We start from the raw sequence: 20,216 nt of genomic DNA, 5'->3' as shown, positions 1-20,216 counted from the left end.
TCATTCCGCTACCAACGATAATGGTCTGCGACTTGTAACCTTTGCTGCTGCTAGAGGGATGGCAATCAGCAGTACCTTCTTCGCACGTAAGAATATCCGTAAACACACCTGGCAACATCCGAGGGGAGACACTTGTTCACAGATAGACCACGTGCTGGTCGACGGTCGACATTTCTCGGATGTTATAGATGTAAGGTCCTTCAGAGGTCCGAACATCGACTCGGATCACTACCTTGTAGTTGCAAAAATTTGGGCGCGACTCTCCAGCGTCACATCGAAACAACAACGCTTGTCAATTGAAGGAGTTGCTGCACAGTACCACCAGAAGCTGGATGAGCGAAGCTGTCTGTTACAACAGAAAGTGTTAGGCACTGCACAGCGACGCCAACGAAATTATTGGTTTGATGAAGAGTACCAGCGAGTGACGGACGAGAAAAATGATGCTAGGTGTCGAATGCTAGTAGCTCGTACCCGTTCCAACAGAGAGCGGTACAGTGTAGCAAGGGCAGAAGAGAAACGAATCCACCGCAGAAAAAAGGGAAACACGGAGAGTTTTCGGGGTTTTCGAGCGAAAATAAGCTGTAAAAAATATACATAGAAGATAATATTTGGAATCGTATTAAATACGGCAGACTTCAGTTGACTGGTCACTTAGTGCGGATGTCGGAAGTACGAGTAACGAAAACAATATTCAACAGAGAACCAGATAGAGGTCGGCGACTTTATAAAAGGCCACGAACACGCTGCACGTGGTGGAATCTGACCTTGGGATCCTAAACGTCCGGGGAAACTGAAGGAACCGAAACAGATGAAACAACGGAAAGACGCATAATATCAACAAGTTGTGTTGTGCTGAATCATTATCAGATGATAATGATTGCAATTTTCATGTGAAAACTTTTCACGTGAAAACAGTAGGCGAGTTGTCGCCGGCGACAACTTCTCAAATTTTGTACTCAAACGATAATAAACACAGAATTTTCATTCAAACATTATTCTTTACTAATATCAGCTAATTGTCAACAGTCCCGTTATATCTTCTATTTGGCGTTATGGTTTCATGGTAGTAAGGAAAAAGAGTTCAAAATGTAACGGTAAATGCTTCAAATCAAGATACGATTTTCAAACGATTCTTAATTGCTGGCGAGTTTTTATCACTTGATAATTCACAAGTAAGATCGCGGGTGAGTTTTTTCCCATCCCTGCCAACAGCACTTTCAGTTCGTCGAATGCCTTCGAGTTGAGTTTCAAGTTCGGTGGAAATACAAGCAAGAATCGTAAGATAAAGAACAAGTAGACCGCTCCATGTGACGGCAGGGCATGCAAGTTTGAGAACAAAAACCGACTCTGCCAGCGGAGTGAGGAGGACCCTGAGGCATTTTTTTTATTCCAGAACGCTCAGGACTCCGAGGCAGAGACGCATCGTGGCAGAAATCGTACGTACTTTGGACTCCGTAAGAACAGAGTTTGCCGCCGTATCAAACTGTCTATCTACAAAACGCCAATTAAACCGGTAGTTCTCTACGGACACGAGACCAGGGCGATACTCGTGGAGGACCAAAACGTGCACTTGGAGTTTTCGAAAGGAAAGTGCTGCGTACTATCTATGATGGGAGGAACCATCCATCGTTCATATCGCTAAAGCCAGAAGTAATCCGGTAAAAATAGTTCTCGACAACGATTTTACGGGAACAAGCAGGCGAGGTGCACAGCGAGCAAGGTGGATCAATCAGGTGTTAGACGATTTGCGGACTTTCCGCAGACTGCGTGGTTGGTGACGTGCAGTTTTGGACCGAACTGAATGGAGAAGACTTTTGCACTGCACGGGCCACTCCGGCCTTAGTTTGAAAATAAATAAATAAAAATGTTTCTTTTTCCTTGGGATATTGAACATTATAGACCTCTCTAACTTTCTTGAAAAACATAAGAGATCAAGAGATGTCAAGAGATGAATAACAAAAAAAAATGTGCAGTTATTTAAATTAAATAATTAGAATAAAAATATAAACTAATTTAATTATTTATTTAAAAACATAAATTGTCCACATCAAACCCTTTAGAGTAATGTGGTTATGAGTTTTGAGTAAAATGGGTGTAAAGTGTTCAGGTTTTTCGTTTCATAAAAATCGTATGGAAGATCAAAAAATTACTAATTTTCCGTGAATTTTTATATTTTTCTACAAACAACGTCTCCTTCTTCTTCTTCAATGGCTCTACATTTCAACTTGAACTTGGCCTGCTTTTCAACTTAGTATTCTATTCGGATTTCCACAGTAATTAATTGAAAGCTTTTCTATGCCCACCATTGCACGCAAAAAAAGCGTTCATGAATTCGTGAGCTAACAAGTTCACGGTGTATTTTTTCGTGAACAACAGCCACGGATTCGAGAACACAATCACGATTTCTGGAACGTTCTGGAAAACGTGACTGGTGTTCCCGAATCCATGAATTAAATCAAGGTGTATTTTTGCTGGTTTACGAATTCGGGAACGCTTTTTTTTGCGTGTGCATGAGTATGTATCTCGTGTTTCGAGTACAATGGACACAGTAATAGACTATGCCCAGGATGTCGAGAAAGTTTCCAACCCAAAAACATCCTTGACCGGACCGATAATCGAACTCGCTATCTCCGCATTGGCAATCCTACACTTTCGCTCGCAAGGCTACTGGAGATTCCACACAACGTACTCACTTTTTCAATAGATTGTCGCAAAGCTCTAAGGGGCCATCCAGAAACCACGTGGTTATATTTTTGAATTTTAAAAGCATTTTATTTAGAATTCCATATTGATTTTTTAAATGCAAGCTTCTCTATGTCATAACCTTTTTCATGCGCACTACTAGAATTTTTTGTGCAATCAGAACATTTAGGTGCATTATTAATTTTCGATCAATTATGATAATTATTCAATATCATAAAAACTAGGCTTCTTGAGCCTGAATTATTGCCTACATTTATTGCTTGGATTGATTTTAAATTCCAAGATCTTCTTAATTTTCAAGAATAATTATTCTGGAGTTGCAAGGGAAACCCTTCGAAATATTCATAAGAAAATCTTTAGAGTCTCCCGGAAAATCTTTAGAATTTCAACGACATTTTTTTCCGAAATTCTGTGGAAGAGTTCCGAAAAATGTTCGGTAGAAATTTTGAAGAACTAGAAGAATCCGTAGAAGGATCCGAAATGCATATTTACGATGAAAATTCCAATAAACATCAAATTTCGAAGAATTCCCAGTATAAATTAGAAAAAAAACAGCTTACTTTTTTTACAGAATCTCTAAAGATTTTTTTGCAATTCCTGATCATAATACCTGGTTTACAGTTGTCATTTTAGTGATAAAACGGCCTACTTTTCCATACCAACAGAATGGGTGCTTTAATGACCATTATGCAACTCAAATGGGTTGCATAATATTCATTATAGCACTCATTTGGGTGCTATAATGAAAAACCTACATTGGGACAGTAGTAACATGACTACATTTAGCTAAATTAGTTTGGGTGAGTGTTTAAATAGTGTACTCTAAGCGTCTCGTAATAAATGAAATGGTTTGTTGGACATCACAATTTTCCAAAGGCAATTGCATCCATCGTTTCATAGCTTTTCAAGCTATGCAATTTGCTTTCATAAGATGGAATCTTATTGTTCTCTGCCGCAACATAATTTATTGGCATGAATGATCATGTGGAGTAAATTCGATTGTACAATTTTGGTATAGATTTATCACATTAAAGCCCATTTTTCGTCATTGCAAAAAATAGCGTGTGCAACTCGTTGCAAAACTCGATTTTTTCAGCACTCGTAGTATTTATCCAACTCGGCAAGCCTCGTTGGATAAACGTACAACTCGTGCTGAAAAAATCATCTTTTTGCAACTAGTTGCACAAACTACTATTTTCAAAACCATGGGCAACTTTAATGAATCTTCAAAGGAAATCCTTCTGAATTTCCAATGGAATTTTTTTTTCGTTTTCCAAAAGAAATTCTTAAAAATTCTTCTTCTTCTTCTATGGCTCCATATTCCAACTGGAACAAAAAAATAATGTATCGAATTTGTAGCATTTTGTAAATCAGAGACGAGCCAGCCTCGGGCTGAAAGTCTCTTAAATACAGAAAAAAAATCCGTAGAAGGATCCGAAATGCATATTTACGATGAAAATTCCAATAAACATCAAATTCCGAAGAATTTCCAGTATAAAATAGAAAAAAAATCTTAAGCTTAAAAAATGCTTACTTTTTTACAGAATCTCTAAAGATTTTTTTTTAAATCCTGGGCAACTTTAATGAATCTTCAAAGGAAATTTCCAATGGATTTTTTTTCGTTTTCCAAAAGAAATTCTTAGAAATTTTCAGCAGTTTTTTTTTTAATTTCCAAAAGAAATTTTCCAGTAGAAAATCGAAAAAAGTTCACCTGAATCACCAATAATGAATTTCCCGAGAAAATTCCGATGTTTTTACAAGTGGAAATGACGAAAAAATTGTACTTTTGTAGTACTTGTAAAGGTTGTACTTTTGAAGCATTTCCAGTAGGAATTCCTTAAAAAATTAAATCAAAATTGAAATCAAAATGATGTGAAAATTCCTTAAACCTTTCAAATCATTTCTTGTGCATCTTTGCATGGTAAAGATTTAAAGCAATGTTTAGCTGAACCTACAAAGAAATCAAAATGACATCCCGAAGAAGAATGAATTCCCGATGAAATTTTGAAATGATTTCTGGTTCACATTCAAAAAACATGAACCTTGAGAATTCTAAAAATTTAATCTTTGAAAATCCAAAAAAAAATTTGAAGATAATCCATAGACTCTTCCGTGGAAATTCTAAATAATGCCTCGAATAAAAAAATACTCGGAAAATTTAAAAAAAAATGTGATAGAACTCACGAAGAGCGTAAAAATGTATTCCAAAAAATTTTCATTTCAAAATTCCAAAATTGAAAAAAAAAATCAACGGAAATATCTAAATGTTTCATGTGGCATTGGCTTCATATTCCAACTGGAAGTTGGTCTGCTTTTCAACTTAGTATATTCTATTAGCATTTCCTCAGTTATAAATTGAAAGCGTTTATATGCCAGCCATTGCACGATTATATATCTTGTGTAGCAAGTACGATGGATACACTATACCTAGGGTGTCGAGAATGTTTCCCACCCGAAAACATCCTAGACAGGAACTAGAATCGAACTCGCCATCTCCGGATTGGCAATCCTACGCCTTTACTCGCAAGGCTAACTGGGAGACTGAACATTTTGAAGTGCATTCCTTAAAATGTTCGAAAAACTTCTTTTGTAAATGAAGAAGAATTTCTGGTGAAGATTCGGAAGAACTTGTCGAATAAATTCATTAGAATGTTTTTCCTCCGAAAATTATATGTATTTCCCACGGGACTGTTTTTAATTTTCAGACAGAATTCACATGGAATTTTTTTTCGAAGTTTTAAGGAAAATTTTTCGGAATCAACACTGGAGATGTTTTGTTTTTTTTTCATTATCAATTTGTAGTTAAATATCCAAGCAAAATTTTTCAGAGAGAATTGTTCAAAAAAAAATTCCGAGTGCCAGCACTTTATCAGGATTGTATGAAGTAATGTCGAAGTTTTTACAGGAAATTTCTTTACTTGATTTTTCCTGAATATCAACAAGAAACTCTTTTGAATTTTTCTTCTTAAGATTTTTTCTTGGATTATTGTAAAAACATGAACATTTTTCAAAATTATAGCTGCAGTCCGCTGATGAAAAAGTGTCGGCGGCGTGATGCCAAAAACCATCTGCGGCGGATTTTTTTTTAAATACTTTTCCATTTTTCCTATCCAATTTTTTTGTGGAAATTGAGACTGAATCGCAACCTGTTTTTTCGTTTATTTATGTATGGATATAGGATATTAGGCTAAGATGGTCAAATAATGCAGATATGCTTCGGCGTTGCGACCGATGCTGCGTTATCGATTTTTCTCGATGCACACCTACGTCTTTTTAACGCTGAGTTGAAAAGATGCTATGTGGGCATCGGCCCTTAGATGCGGTTTGCGAATAATGAATAAATCATTAAATTTTAATGATTTGTATTTTTTACACCGCTATTGTTATTCACCAAAAGTTTTTCGTGTAAAAAAAACCACGTGGTTCGAGAGCAACACCCCCCCTCCCCCCATGTGGCTTATCGTGGTCATTTTCCAACCCCCCCCCCCCTCCCCCCATATATGACCACGTGGTTTCGGGACGGCCCCTAAAACCAAAGCATTCAACTCAAATTTGAACAAAATATCACTTAAACAACCCTCTGCTTCTAACCAGCTCAGTTTTGATTTTTTTTATTGCAATATGTAGGGGATGTGGTTCGGTTGTTGGGACCCCTACGTATCTTTTGACAGAAAGCAGATACTGTTATTCTGACATCTGTCATTTATTTCCTATCGAAACACGGTGTTTTATGCAGACTAGATAGACACCTCAACTTTGAACTATGAATACATGTTTTTTTTCTGTTTTCACTTTCCTGAAACGCTGCTAAATTCGGTTGTGGGCACCCTTTTTTTCATTAACATTTTTAATCGTTCCCTATGTATCTTTTGACAGATAAGAGATGCTGTCATTCTGACAACCGTCATTTGTTTGCTATAATAGCATGATGTTTTGTGCTCAATATCAAACCGGATGGGCTTGAACTAGAAACAAATAAATTTTTCGTACAAGAACAACAACACGAAAGTTTTTTGGCCTTTTCAAAGTGTCATAAATTAAAGGATTTAATTCAAAAAGTGAGTTCTAATGCGTATTTACACAGTAAATTTAATCTATTTTGAGGCCCAATGTCGATTGCCATCAAAATTTTAGCGCGAATTTTTTTTTCTTCTCGTTCCAAAAAGGCTGCGAAATTCGGTTGTGGGCACCTTTATTGGTTCGGTTATGGGCACCCTCATTTTATTGATAAATCATTGAATATAGTTTTACTTGTCCCTTAACTTATTTTTAATAACGTTTTAAGGCAGTTTTTATAATTAGTTTGACATAATTATTCGAAATAATGAGATTATTTAATATGTTTGTTCTTTGGGCATGTCTAGTCATTATACACACAATTTTTGGAACAAAGCGTTGACCGATTTGCTTGCAAGTTGCATTCGATGAGGAATGCTTTCCCATTGTTTCCTTTTGAAAATTGGTCAGATCGGACTATGGGATCAAAATTTATGGCCAAAAAATATTATTTTTTGAAATGAACGAGAAAGGCACTATTGCCGCTAGGGTGATTAATCAGGATTTTTTTGACTGTGATGCATACCAATAAAACGCAAATCAATGAAAAATTAAAACCCATTTACCTAAAGTGCTATTTTAGACCTTTCTTATGTGATTTTTTTCAACATCTTCCTTAATGCACCGAGGGAGACATCATCACTGCTAGGTGAATTGATTTGAGTTTTTTTAGCGTCTCCTGGCTTTTAGAATGAATAAACTATTCCTTGTCTTTAAATCTGGGTGGTTTTTATTCATGCTTCTTTATTTTTAGCTAAGTTTTCAAGGGTGCCCACAACCGAACCACGAAATAAAAATGTCCAAAAATGTCAAATTTTCTAAATTGTCAATATTTTTTTCTAAATCGATGAAATGCGGTGCAGATGGCGGACGGTACGTGGAGGAGGCGAATGAACCACGAATTGCATCAGCTGTTGGGAGAACCATCCATCGTTCACACCGCGAAAATCGGACGACTGCGATGGGCCGGGCACGTAGCCAGAATGTCGGACAGTAACCCGGTGAAAATGGTTCTCGACAACGATCCGACGGGCACAAGAAGGCGAGGTGCGCAGCGGGCAAGGTGGATCGATCAGGTGGAAGATGACTTGCGGACCCTCCGTAGACTGCGTGGTTGGCGACGTGTAGCCATGGACCGAGCCGAATGGAGAAGACTCTTATATACCGCACAGGCCACTTCGGCCTTAGTCTGATTAAATAAAATAATATTAATTTCTTTGCTAGTAGTAAGGTTATAAGTTTAGCTTTCGATTGCTATGCAAATGTCGACATAAGATCAACCAGGGCCAAAGTTATGGACCAAACATAAAAGGTTGCCCACAACCGAACCTCCTCCCCTACCACTGAGGTTTATCAACAAATTTATTTTTATGCTGTTTTTATGCATTTTCTTCGAATTATTCAGTCATAATTTATTGTAATAATAAGTTTTATTATTTATTTGTTTTTTAGGCGCATCTAACCATTATATACGCGCTTCTTGGAAATAAGCGTTGACCGATTTACACGCAACAAGTTGCATTCGACGGAGATTTCATTCTATTTGTTTGCCATTCAAAATTGGACCTTTTAGACATTGCCTTCCGGAGTTGTTGACAAATTATCATTTATTTTCATAGGGACCCCTCGTTGAGAAGAAAAAAGCGAATTAAAAAAAAATAATATCTTTTTCGCCTGCGATGTATATAGAGTAGAGTGGGGCAAGAGTACGCACTTAGTTTTCAATCGATCATGTGGCCCTTGTGAAGCAAGCTTCTGTATATCAAATCAGTGTCGATGATTCATATACTCTTCCTTTATGTACCCAGTGGAAAAAATATTGAAATTATTGAGATTCGTTTTAGTAGAACCCTTATCGCAAGACAAGTGAAAAACGTACTCTCACCCCACCGGTGCGTGGGGTAAAAGTGCGCATCGGGTAGGGTAAGAGTACGCATTTATCCAATCATGTGCTGTAAGTATATATTAACACAAATAATAGTTAATAACATTTAATTGATGTTTAATGAGCATATATTAGGGAATGTTTAAAGATTACGTAACTCTTAAAGGGGGTCCTAAAAATGTACCCTTTCATACGAAAAATCATTGTTTTTTATATATATACAAAAAACTACAGAGGTAAAAATATATATGAGGTTTCGTGTGGCGTATACAAGGCATTTTCCTTAAAGAAAGTCCACCAATCATGTAACGTGAAATTTGGCTATTTCATCACCCTCCCCTATCTTACACTATTTGTATGAATCCTCTAAAAATTATATGGATCGTCACACATCTCGCAGCCCTTCCAGCTAAACGTCGCGTAATTTATGAATGTTCCTTTTTATTATATGAAATTATCATTTAGATGAAATTGTTTTTTCGTACTATGTTTAGGTGTACAACAAGTTCCAATATAATTTCATTATTTCGCTTCAGTGCGTTGTTCGCTAAGTCCTTTCTAACACCGAATTATTTCAACTTATCCTAAAAACTTGTGATAATTTTGAATTTTGCCTCTTTTTTCTTAGTTGTGGATCTTTACGCTTTGGAAGAAGTCTCATTTCGGCCGAAGATACGGGTTTGACATCATAACTTGAAGATTCATATGCGTACTCTTGCCCCACCGGTTCCTGCGTACTTTTACCCCACAGTCCCAAAAATTATTCAAGTAATGGTTTTGACTTCTTGGAAAACCAACCGGATTGGTGTTCTGTACCATGAAGTACTCTATACAATAGGTTATCGAAATGGTATAATGTTCACCTGATTGAACGTATATATGGTAATGAAATACTAGTTGCAGAAACCCAATTATTTTTAGCAAAATGATTTAAAAGTTATCTAACTCCATATCTCCCTTGTTGTTTATTCAAATCGTTTACAATTACACATGATAATAGTTGGCCAGAATACCTGTCAAACTGATGCAGTGCTGCTAGTTTATTTTTGTTATTACTCCAAAAAATTGAAAAAGTACTCTTACCCCACGCGCACTCTTGCCCCACTCTACTCTAAATGAATACAATACATATATGTATGTAAATTGATGGAAAAAGTTGAATCCAACTTCCTAAAGTGCTATTTTTGAACTTTCTTAAGTGATTGTTTTCGTTACCTTCTTCAATGCATGAAAAAGGCATCATCACTGCTAGGTGGATTAATCTAGGTTTTTTATTGTTTCATAATAATTAAAACTAATAAAATTCTCTTTTTCTTTGAAACTGGGTGGATTTCATTTGTCATTCTTTATTATTAGTCGGATTTTCAAGGGTACCCACAACCGAACCACAAAACTTAAATGTCCAAAAATTTCAAATTTGCGAAATTGACAATAAAATGTTTCAAATCGTAGAAATCAAACCAATTTCTTCTCTAGCAGTAAGGCTGAACGTCTAGCTTTCCATTGGTATAAAAATGTAGACATAATACCAACTAGAACCAAAGTTATGGACAAAATACAAAAGGGTACCCACAACCGAACCTCCTCCCCTATATTGCCTTTATAGATACATTCCAGTTACTCATATAACATAATCCCATAAACAATGACTGAATTTCCCGCACAAGACAGAATCGAAAGATTAATTCCTCTCATGATCATAAAGCGTGGTCGCTCTTAAATCAACATAGGAACGATGCATGTTTACACTAACGAGCAGGGGATAGATTAATAACACAGATTAGCGGACCATTTTGAAAGAAGATCTGATTAAATAATGGCATTCATCGGGCTTCGCTTCGCATCTCGGCACTATGGGGGATCCCCATACAAGCGAGCGGTCAAAAATAAAATTGGACTTTTAAAGGGATTTTCCACTTAGTTTTAGCTGTGTATGGGCGAAATAGCATGAATATACAATTTCCAACCCCCTTTGGGGATCGTCTATGAATTACGTAATTATTTTTTCATAGGTTCGATTAACGTGACAAAGCAAACCTATTTGGGAAGTTGAAATTTCGTGCGTTTTCTTAAGGAGAAGGAAGGGGCTGTACAAAACTAAGTTCAGCAATTTATGGACATTATGGCGGCGATCATGTTAAATGACATTAATTTCATGACATTCCGTGATATTTTTTGTTCTCACTCTCATGCCTCACAATTTGTATTTAGAACAATTTGTTTGACAAAGTACTAGGATCTGAAGGATCATAAAGCATTAAATGTTAATCAAATAATCAGAATTGAAAATAACTTTTGAAAAAGGGTATTAGCAAATTAGAAATCGCAATCCCATGACATTTTTACGTGTACAAGTTATTCAAAAAATGAGATTAATATATTCTCAACAAATGTGGACATTCATTGTGGAATGTAAGAATGCTCCATTCTTCCGAAAAGCAAAATTCTTTTAATTTAAATAACAACACTATTTGAATTACTTTTGATTTGTTTTCATGATTTCTACAAGTTATATACAGCATCATTCTTTTTCTGTGTCAAGGTTTAAGTCTTCAATGATATTTTCTTCAATTCCATCAACGATGGAAGATGAGATAAATTCATCTAAAGTATTAGAAGATAAAGAACTTTTGAAAATCTTCAAATATTACAAAATTACGCATGGCATAAGAATAACTAAGTGAAAATTTTTTCCAACGTCTCCTCGTTATCCAAATCGAGCTTAAAATGGATCTGATTCATGTAAGGCACGAAGGAAAATGTCAACATTTGCCTCTCTTGATCATTTTCTTGCATTATGAGTTCTAAATTTCTTCAACTGTTTATATTGACTTTCCGCTGGTTGTTCAGCCAGTGAACCTCAAAGTGTAGATGAGTGAATAAATATTTCCCTACCATTAGCCAGACATTCATGAACACTAGCAGGAATTTCATACGCTCCGTTCTAACTAAGATATTGTTCGTCTTTACTTTTGCAATAAACATGTCAGAATTATTGATTCCAGGAGATTTATAAATATTTACATATTATGAAATCTCATATTTAGTTCTCCATCAGTAGCTAATGAATAGCTCAGAAAATTAGGTTTAGAGAATGACTCAAACCACTCAAGCCCCAAACGCATTTCAGCGGAATGGCGACGGAAACGGTAAAATTTGACAGGAAATATATGAGCGAACTGTTAAATCCTTCCGTTACCGTTGTGCTGCATTGCATTGGGGTTTTATTCATTTACTCCTTTGAAAAGTTAATTAAATGAGCTCAAATGGTTATAAATAAAGTCGAAGTTATTACCAATAAATGTATTTTGACCATACCCTTTGAGCGCATAGTTCAGTCTGACCCATTTTCAATAGGAAACGATGGGACTAGATTTCCGTCGAATGAAACTTGTTGCGAGAAAATCGGACACATATAAGTGTCTAAATGGCGATTGCGTTCTTTTGCGCACATACATACAGACGCGCATGCACACACATACAGACATCACCTCAATTCTTCGCGCTGAGTTAGTTGATATATACCACTAGGGGTCTCCGGGCCTTCTATCAAACATTCGTTTTGGAATGAGCATTAACCTTGGAGTACGAGAGAGGCAAAACACGGTAAAAAACAAATGAAAAAAATCAGAGTGACTTAACTCTGTTAATTGCAAATACTGGCAAGAAATTCTTTCAGGACATTTTAGTCGAAGCTTTGTCCTTGATGTGTATCATAAAAGAACCTGGGGATTCCTGAGGAAAAAAGTTCTTCACTATCAAAGTTGAAAATAGCGTCGTTTTTGGAAAAAATATTGCTTCCGCATTTTTTCAATTTTTTTCACAGTGTAACCATTAGTTTTTGCACACCATTTAAAAGCTTATACAATAACCTTTGTAATGATGTATTAACATTGAAGAAAAAACATTTAAAAAATATTTCAATAAATAGTTGAAAATAAAATATTTTTTCAGAAAATTTGCTAACTTTTTTACCCATTTCTGACTTTGCCACCTTATATCTTTGGAACTAGTGCACCTAGAGACTTCAAATTCAGAATTTCTCTTAATTAGAGTATTGACAATGGAGAGAAAATATTTTAAAATAATTCGGAAGACATGACATTTTCGATTAATGACCGCCCGAAATCCTATAGTGCTCGGTTCGATCGCATCACAGCGGAATGGAAAATTGGTGGCAGTTTCGGTCTGAACTTTCACAACCGGGGCACAAGCAGCAAAAACACATAGGAAAAAAAGAGAAACTATTACGAAACTATTGCACTTCGCACAGATCAATATGTATTCGAAGAAATCGAAAGCAACTTGAATACGCATGAACGACGGAACGGCGAAGGCGCCGCGATCCGAAGCTCACTCATCTGGATCGGTGATTGGTTAATTGCGAGAGTCTGTAGCTCGGGGCAAGGGAACTTTGGTATACACGTGGCAAAGGTACGATCCACATATTACGTAAAGTTTAAGTTGACAATCATTTCCCTCTGTAGCATAATATTTTATGAATAGAATAGTTAAAAAATCCAAAACATCGTTAGATCTATTTCCCATAACAAAGTAGCGTGATTTATGTATGTCTGCAGAAGGGGAAGCTCCGAACACAATCTTGAACACGATTGAACCGTACACACGCATGCAATTATCGCTTTAAACGATTCAATTTATCAAACTAATAAACAATACACAAACAGTCATAAAATACAGCCCTTGTAAAGTAGTGCAGTAGGTTCTCGGTCGTGGTCTTATCTGATCCTGTTGTCATGCCCATGCTCCATCGACGACGGTTCGGCTGCTACTCCAGGGTGCTCACGTGCGTGGCATGAGAGGTACGGCGCGGCGAGGCAGTGTGTAGAAGCGTGCCAGCATAACAACTAATTCCTCTGCCACACAGGGCCATTGGATTCGACTGAAACTATTATAAACAGTCCAAGCATTCGTGTAGTCTGCTGGAACATGACAAGCCGAACAGAACCGGGTAGCTTCCCTCACCGCTGTTACTTACCTGGGGGGGAAAGGAATTGCTTACTAGGTCGAATCGATTAGAGAAAACAGATAAGAGTCTCTACGGAGCATTGAAACCAATAGTTTCGTGTTTCACAGAGTGTTGTTCAATCTGATGTGCAAATACTAATGTAATAAAATTGCTTAACAATTATATTCTACCTATTCTATTTTCTGGACATCATAACCGGACGAAATAATTTGATAACAGACAGTCGTTGTAACATTCAAGATAAAAATCAATTTAGAATCCACGCAGTTGATTTGAATATGGATATCGTAAATTTCCAGTCGAATTGGCCAACAGATTAAAAAAAGAAAAATAAAAACAACTGAACAACTTTCTATCGTGTAGCAGCAAACCAACAAACAATGAAGTTTGATCAATTAATCATTGGCGCACTTGTAGCTGGAAGCTGGACTTCTGGAAGTAAAAAGTTTTGTGTTTATTGGCACCGAGCACGCGCGTGGAAGAAGGAAGCGGAATAACTTTAAACATTTAATTCCATCCTCCGTCTTTCCATTCCAATCCGTATGTAACTTGTTGGCGCAGACAAATCAAACACACCCACCACGTTGTTCACAGCTGATGCTACCGCTTGCGCTAGTATGGAGCTGATGCTCCAGCTGCTGGTAGCATCGCTTCTTTGCCCGTTTTCTAGTTCTGTTTTATGCATTTGCCAATGAAGCGACGCGGAAGATAGCGTGAATTACAGTACCCCGGGAAATTGCTTATTGGGGTAGAAGTAGCTTTTGGTGTGTCAGTACGGAACACTAATAAATTGCCAATATATTATTTAATTTATTGTAGCGAGACAAGATAGGTTGTGAAATGAATTAAACTTGTAAAGCAAATCGCTTTTCATGTGGTTGAAGAGCAGCATGAAAATAATTCTTCATCATTGAGAGGTTTCTTTCTTTAGATAATTTGAGATGATTTTATGCTGGTCGGAAATTAATAGGGAAAAGAAGTAAAACAAGAAATTCGGAAGAGATCCACCAAATTCTGCAAGCTCAGTCGTATATTTTTTTATTTCTGTGAACTTGACTTCTTGAATTCTTATCCTGGGACAGGAATTGAATTTAAAAGAGAATTAAAAAATCTCTCACTTATCTTCTCTGAATAAATTTACGATATGTAACGAAAAACTCCTTTCAAACAGCTCCACACGCGGGGGGCATTGGCTCTGATGGTGCGTTTCAACTTATTTATAGTGCTGTGCGAAAAAATGGTCACCAACATAAAATGAGCGATAACGAAAGCCGTTGCGTAGCGTCAAGGCGTTCTTGGCGAAGTCTTTATTGGGCGCCCCTTACTTTCTTGCAAATATTCAAAATAACAATCAAGTGCAATAAAGGCAGGGAGATTTAAAATCAATTATTTGCATGGTGTACCCAATTATTTTTTATGAATTCCTTAAGCCTCTATAACCTTAATTTGATTCAATATAGAGGTAGGAAGTAAGGTTTTCTAAAAAAGCTATAGCCATAAAAATCCTACAAATTCTTAGACATTTTCATGAATTGCTAGATGATTGGAATAATTATTTGACCTAGTCGTATAAAAAAAACAAGTCTGGAGTGGGTTGATTAATGGCCAGACTAATCTTCGGTCTGCCGGTAGTTAGGGCACTGTTCATGCTAGTTTCTGGTTTAATGGAATCGGGAATCGCAGTGGCGCCGGGAGTGGGTTGGACAAGTAGGACACTGTATAGGACTGTACTCTTTGCCATTTGTATTTCCTGTTCTATCTTTATTCTTTACTTCCTAATCCGTCAAATAAAAGCAGTGAAAGACAGTGAAGGCGATGGCATAAATCTCCTAAATTGGAGAAAACGTGCCCCCGAGTCGACGTTCTGATACGTGTATCAGTTATTAACAGAAAAGGGCTCTCTGGAGACTAGTAAAACAGTTGATTACGGAATCGTTGATTATGGAGGAAGTAGTCTGGTCCTGGTCGCTTGAATCTGAATCATTTTGAACCAATGAATTTGAGAATAATTCTTAATCGCGACATTCTTGCTTTTCGGCATTATTGCAACATGCCCCGGCCATCGTACCTTTCAAGCTTTACTAGCTATTTTCTGGATGGGGAGCTGAACGAGCTCATCCGTGGTTCATCCTTCGCCCCCACACACCGTCTTCTTGCAAACCGACAAAAAAGGCCCTAAGCACCGATCTTTCGAATACTCCGAGTGATTGCAAGTTCTCTTCGAGCATTTTCCAAGTTTCATGTCCGTAGAGGACTACCGGTCTTATCAGCGTTTTTTTTTGTACATGATACATTCACCACCGCACTAGGTGAATCTTTTTTGACCGCAGTTTCTTCTGGAGCCCGTAGTAGGCCCGACTTCCACAGATGATGCGCCTTCGTATTTCACGACTAACATTATTATCAGCCGTTAGAAAGGATCCAAGGTAGACGAATTCATCAACCACCTCGAAGGTATCCCCGTCTATCGTAACTCTGCTTCCCAGGCGGGCCCTGTCACGCTCGGTTCCGCCAACAAGCGTGTACTTTGTCCTCGATTCATTCACCACCAGTCCAATTTTTGTTGCTTCACGTTTCAGGCGGGTGTACAGTTCTGCCACCTTTGCAAATGTTCGGCCGACAATGTCCATGTCATCCGCGAAACAAATAAATAGACTGGATCTGTTGAAAATCGTACCCCGGCTGTTACACCCGGCTCTCCGTATGACACCTTCTAGCGCAATGTTGAACTACAGGCACGAAAGTCCATCACCTTGTCTTAGTCCCCGGCGCGATTTGAACGAACTGGAGTGTGCGCCCGAAATCTTCACACAGTTTTGAAAACCATCCACCGTTTATTTGATCAGTCTGGTAAGCTTCCCAGGGAAGCTGTTCTCGGCCATAATTTTCTAAAGCTCTACGCGGTCTATACTGTCGTGTGCCGCCTTGAAATCAATTAACAGATGGTGCGTTGGGACCTGGTATTCACGGCATTTTTGAAGGATTTGCCGTACAGTAAAGATCTGGTCCGTTGTCGAGCGGCCGTCAACGAAGAGAGCTTGATAACTTCCCGCGAACTCATTCACTAATGGTGACAGACGTCGGAAGATGATCTGGGATATCATCTCGTAGGCGACATTAAGGATGGTAATCGCTCGAAAGTTCTCACACTCCAGCTTGTCGCCTTTCTTGTAGATGGGGCATATAACCCCTTCCTTCCACTCCTCCGGTAGCTGTTCAGTTTCCCAGATTCTGACTATCAGTTTATGCAGGCAAGTAGCCAGCTTTTCCGGGCCCATCTTGATGAGTTCAGCTCCAAAACCATCCTTACCAGCTGCTTTATTTGTCTTTAGCTGTTGGATGACATCCTTAACTTCCCTCAAGGTGGGGGCTGGTTGGCTTCCATCGTCCGCTGAACTGACATAGTCATCTCTGGACACTAATTTACATTGTTCTGAAAACTCAGATGTGAATATGTACATTATGTGGAAGATTCCCTTCGATGGGACTCGAACCCACGACCCTCAGTAGGCTAGACTGGTTCTTCTATCCAACTAAGCTACGAAGGACCTCCGTCGGGCTATTTGCAACTTAGCGGCTACTGAATGAGCCCGAGATTCCCAAATTGTACGCATAGTCAAATCACTCACAATTCATTTGTCAAGCCAACCTGTGTGTAGCCGCCAAACATTCTAAATCAGGCCTGCCCAACCTTTTCAAGCCACGGGCCAATTTTCAGAATGAACACTTGCTGGAGGGACCGGCTGTTTTTTTAGGAGAACCAAAAACGATTTTATTGCGTTTGAAAAATCTTTTTTGTGTACTTATTTTCTTTTTCTTTTCACGTAACAGTTCTTTTGGTTGAGGATTGAGAAACATGGAATTGCTGACAACTTCCCAATACTTAACAAATATTGATTTCACAATCGATGATCAAATTTTGCAATCATATAAAGAAGATCAACAATTACTTTTCGCTGTTTTCATTCTTGAGCTGTTCACATAGATATGTACTTCTGAAATAAGAAACTATCTTACGAGAGATGTGGCTTTCTGAAATTTAGATTTGAGTTCATTGATACTTTGAAGGTCAATTATCTCCATTTTAAACATTTATGGCACATTATTCACATCAGTGAATGATGTTGAGGAATTGTGGGCTTGAAAATTTCTTTTGAAGGGCTTCGAGTTTACCAGCATATTTACATGAACTGTTTTCTAAAAGATTTGAAAAAATGCATTAGTTTTTGGCAATCAGTTGTGCCTTATTGTTAATTTTGTTTCAATAGTTTGCATGTTGGATAACAGCTCGGGCATTGGTTTTCCTTTATAATCACCGATCGACCGACCGATATGATCACCGTCTTCGACCAGAGGTTGCACAGACTGAATACTTAACAATTGGCATTAGATAACGGACAGGACATTTACACAACACCCAGTGGACCAGTGGAGAATTTTCCGCATTATGAAAAATTTTCTCCTTACCAGGGCGGGAACCAAGCCCACATTCCACAGCAGGCAAATGCGGCCAGACGACATATGCTGCTAACCGCACTGCCACGGAGCAGATTTGTGAAAAATGATTTCCTTTTGAAGAGAATAAAATCTATCAAGCTAGGTACCACGGGTTTGCCAATAAACTTCACAATAGCATTAGCATTGAGCAATTCGCACAAATTCGTAGGTGGTACAAGCCAAGACTATTGTATGAGACTAGCATCACTTTCATCCGTTACCACAGATATTGATTTGGGACTAATCACTATCTCTTAGATGGAAGCAATGCACTCTCCAATAGTCGAGATCTGTCCTGGCCACGTCCTTGCGAATGCTGAGGAAAGGGAAGGATGATTAGTTGGACACCTACTTAAGAAAGATGCAGAGAACTCTACGACCTCTCATAGGTGCCATGGGAGTTTTTTTTTAAGACTTGATCGTGTGGAAAGTTATAACAGTTGGAATCATTTTGGTAGGACGTGAAACCGAGATAGAAATAAAAAGTAGGAAAGGGACGAGCCTGGAATTGAACCCACGACCTTCTGCTTATAAGGCAGCAGCGGTAGCCACTAGACCACCGAGCTCGTCGGTTTGCCAACAAACTTCACAATAACACAGAAAATCCTCGTGTTGTGCTTCCATTTCCATCGACATAATTTGGATTTGGTGGTAGTTGAGTGTCCTCGCGTAGTAAAAGTTGATTGTCTTATTACATCACGAAGATAGATCGGACAGAGATATTTTTTTGTGAAAAATGTAATGTGTAGGGGAATCTCACAAATTAACATTTAACACTAACATTAACATTAAACACTCATAACAATTGTTTATAAAATAAACAAAATGGTTTACTTTACTTAAAGTGTCACAACGCCCGTGTTCGTTTCAAATTGCTAGCTTGAAGCAAACCTCCATGACCTACGTTACCCTACCCAACAACCAACTCCGTGGAACTTATGAGGGCGTCGCCAAGTCGGGGGCCTCTCGCTAAGTAAGTTATACATCAACATTTCCTTCATATCCCTCGTTACGGTAAAGATGGGCGTGGCCGGGAGTAGTAATCCTCATGCTTATGCCATTTTTGACGTAGGACTTACGTCTCTCTTTACTATACCGGGTGTCATTTCAAAATATTCAAATCGACCGCGTTACGCTGTGTTGAAAGATTTTAAACGTTAATAGCGTTCGTCTCAGTGGACGAATTTCTTCGGTAAGCCCCTCAATCGACAGATTTCAAGTATGCCTTTCATGTCCATGCTTGATAAGATCCGAAAAACTTGTTTCAATAGGCATGAAACTGTTTGCAATGAAAAACATTGAGATCAAGGGAGCCTATAAATATGGGTACCGCATAATTCTTGCATTATTCCATTACCACGTTCTGATTGGTGCAGACACCAGCGAATGAGCAGCCGCTGGCTCTGCCGAGAAGCCATAAAATAGCGCAATGCGATTTTTTCCTTTCATTCTGACGGGGACAAGCGAAGCAACCGCATCATCGATTGAACAGTACTCACACCTTTTAGCAGGAATGAAGTCTGCACCGACCGCTTTTTCGGCTCGACACCATCGAAGCGACCATCGCCAGCCGAAACCTAGCCAGCACATCAGCAGTCCACTCTACAGACCCGACAAAGCAGCAATGCTGAGCAGATACCGGCAGCAGCAGCAGAGTCGAGCCCAGACCGGCCGGCATCGGTGCTGAGCCGAGACAGGCTGAAGAAAAGCCACATGATGCAGCATGTATGTCCAAGAAACAAACGGTTCTTCCGAGAGCCAATAATAGAGATCAATATCAATGCTTACAATACCCTTCGGGATAGAAATTGTAGTTGGGTGCCAAATCCAATAGTCTAGAGATAAAATTTTATGCGTGATTTTCATAAATAGCGTCAAAACTAACAGTGGATAATTTTTCTGATTTAACCGCGAAGAAATGTTGGGTTTTTTGGCATTGATCAAAAAATATCTAGATAAACATTGTTTGCTACTGACCGCACACAAAGCGAACGTGACTGAACGAACGGAAGAACACGTACTTCCCACCTGAACTGCAATTCTAAGCTCGCTTGCCCGGCTTATTGGCCTGTATCTAGCGAAAAG

At 38.3% G+C, this 20,216-nt stretch overlaps 1 protein-coding gene across 1 annotated transcript in view; it reads right to left on the bottom strand.

Moving 5' to 3' along the window:
- Nucleotides 1-20,216, bottom strand: part of LOC134209331 (uncharacterized) — a 157,254-nt gene that overhangs the window by 17,874 nt on the left and 119,164 nt on the right.

This window comes from Armigeres subalbatus, chromosome 2 (assembly GCF_024139115.2).
Source record: "Armigeres subalbatus isolate Guangzhou_Male chromosome 2, GZ_Asu_2, whole genome shotgun sequence".
Taxonomy (NCBI): Eukaryota; Metazoa; Arthropoda; class Insecta; order Diptera; family Culicidae; genus Armigeres; species Armigeres subalbatus.
The sequence above is the reverse complement of the archived record's forward strand: the minus strand, read 5'-3'. Positions and strand labels throughout refer to the sequence as shown.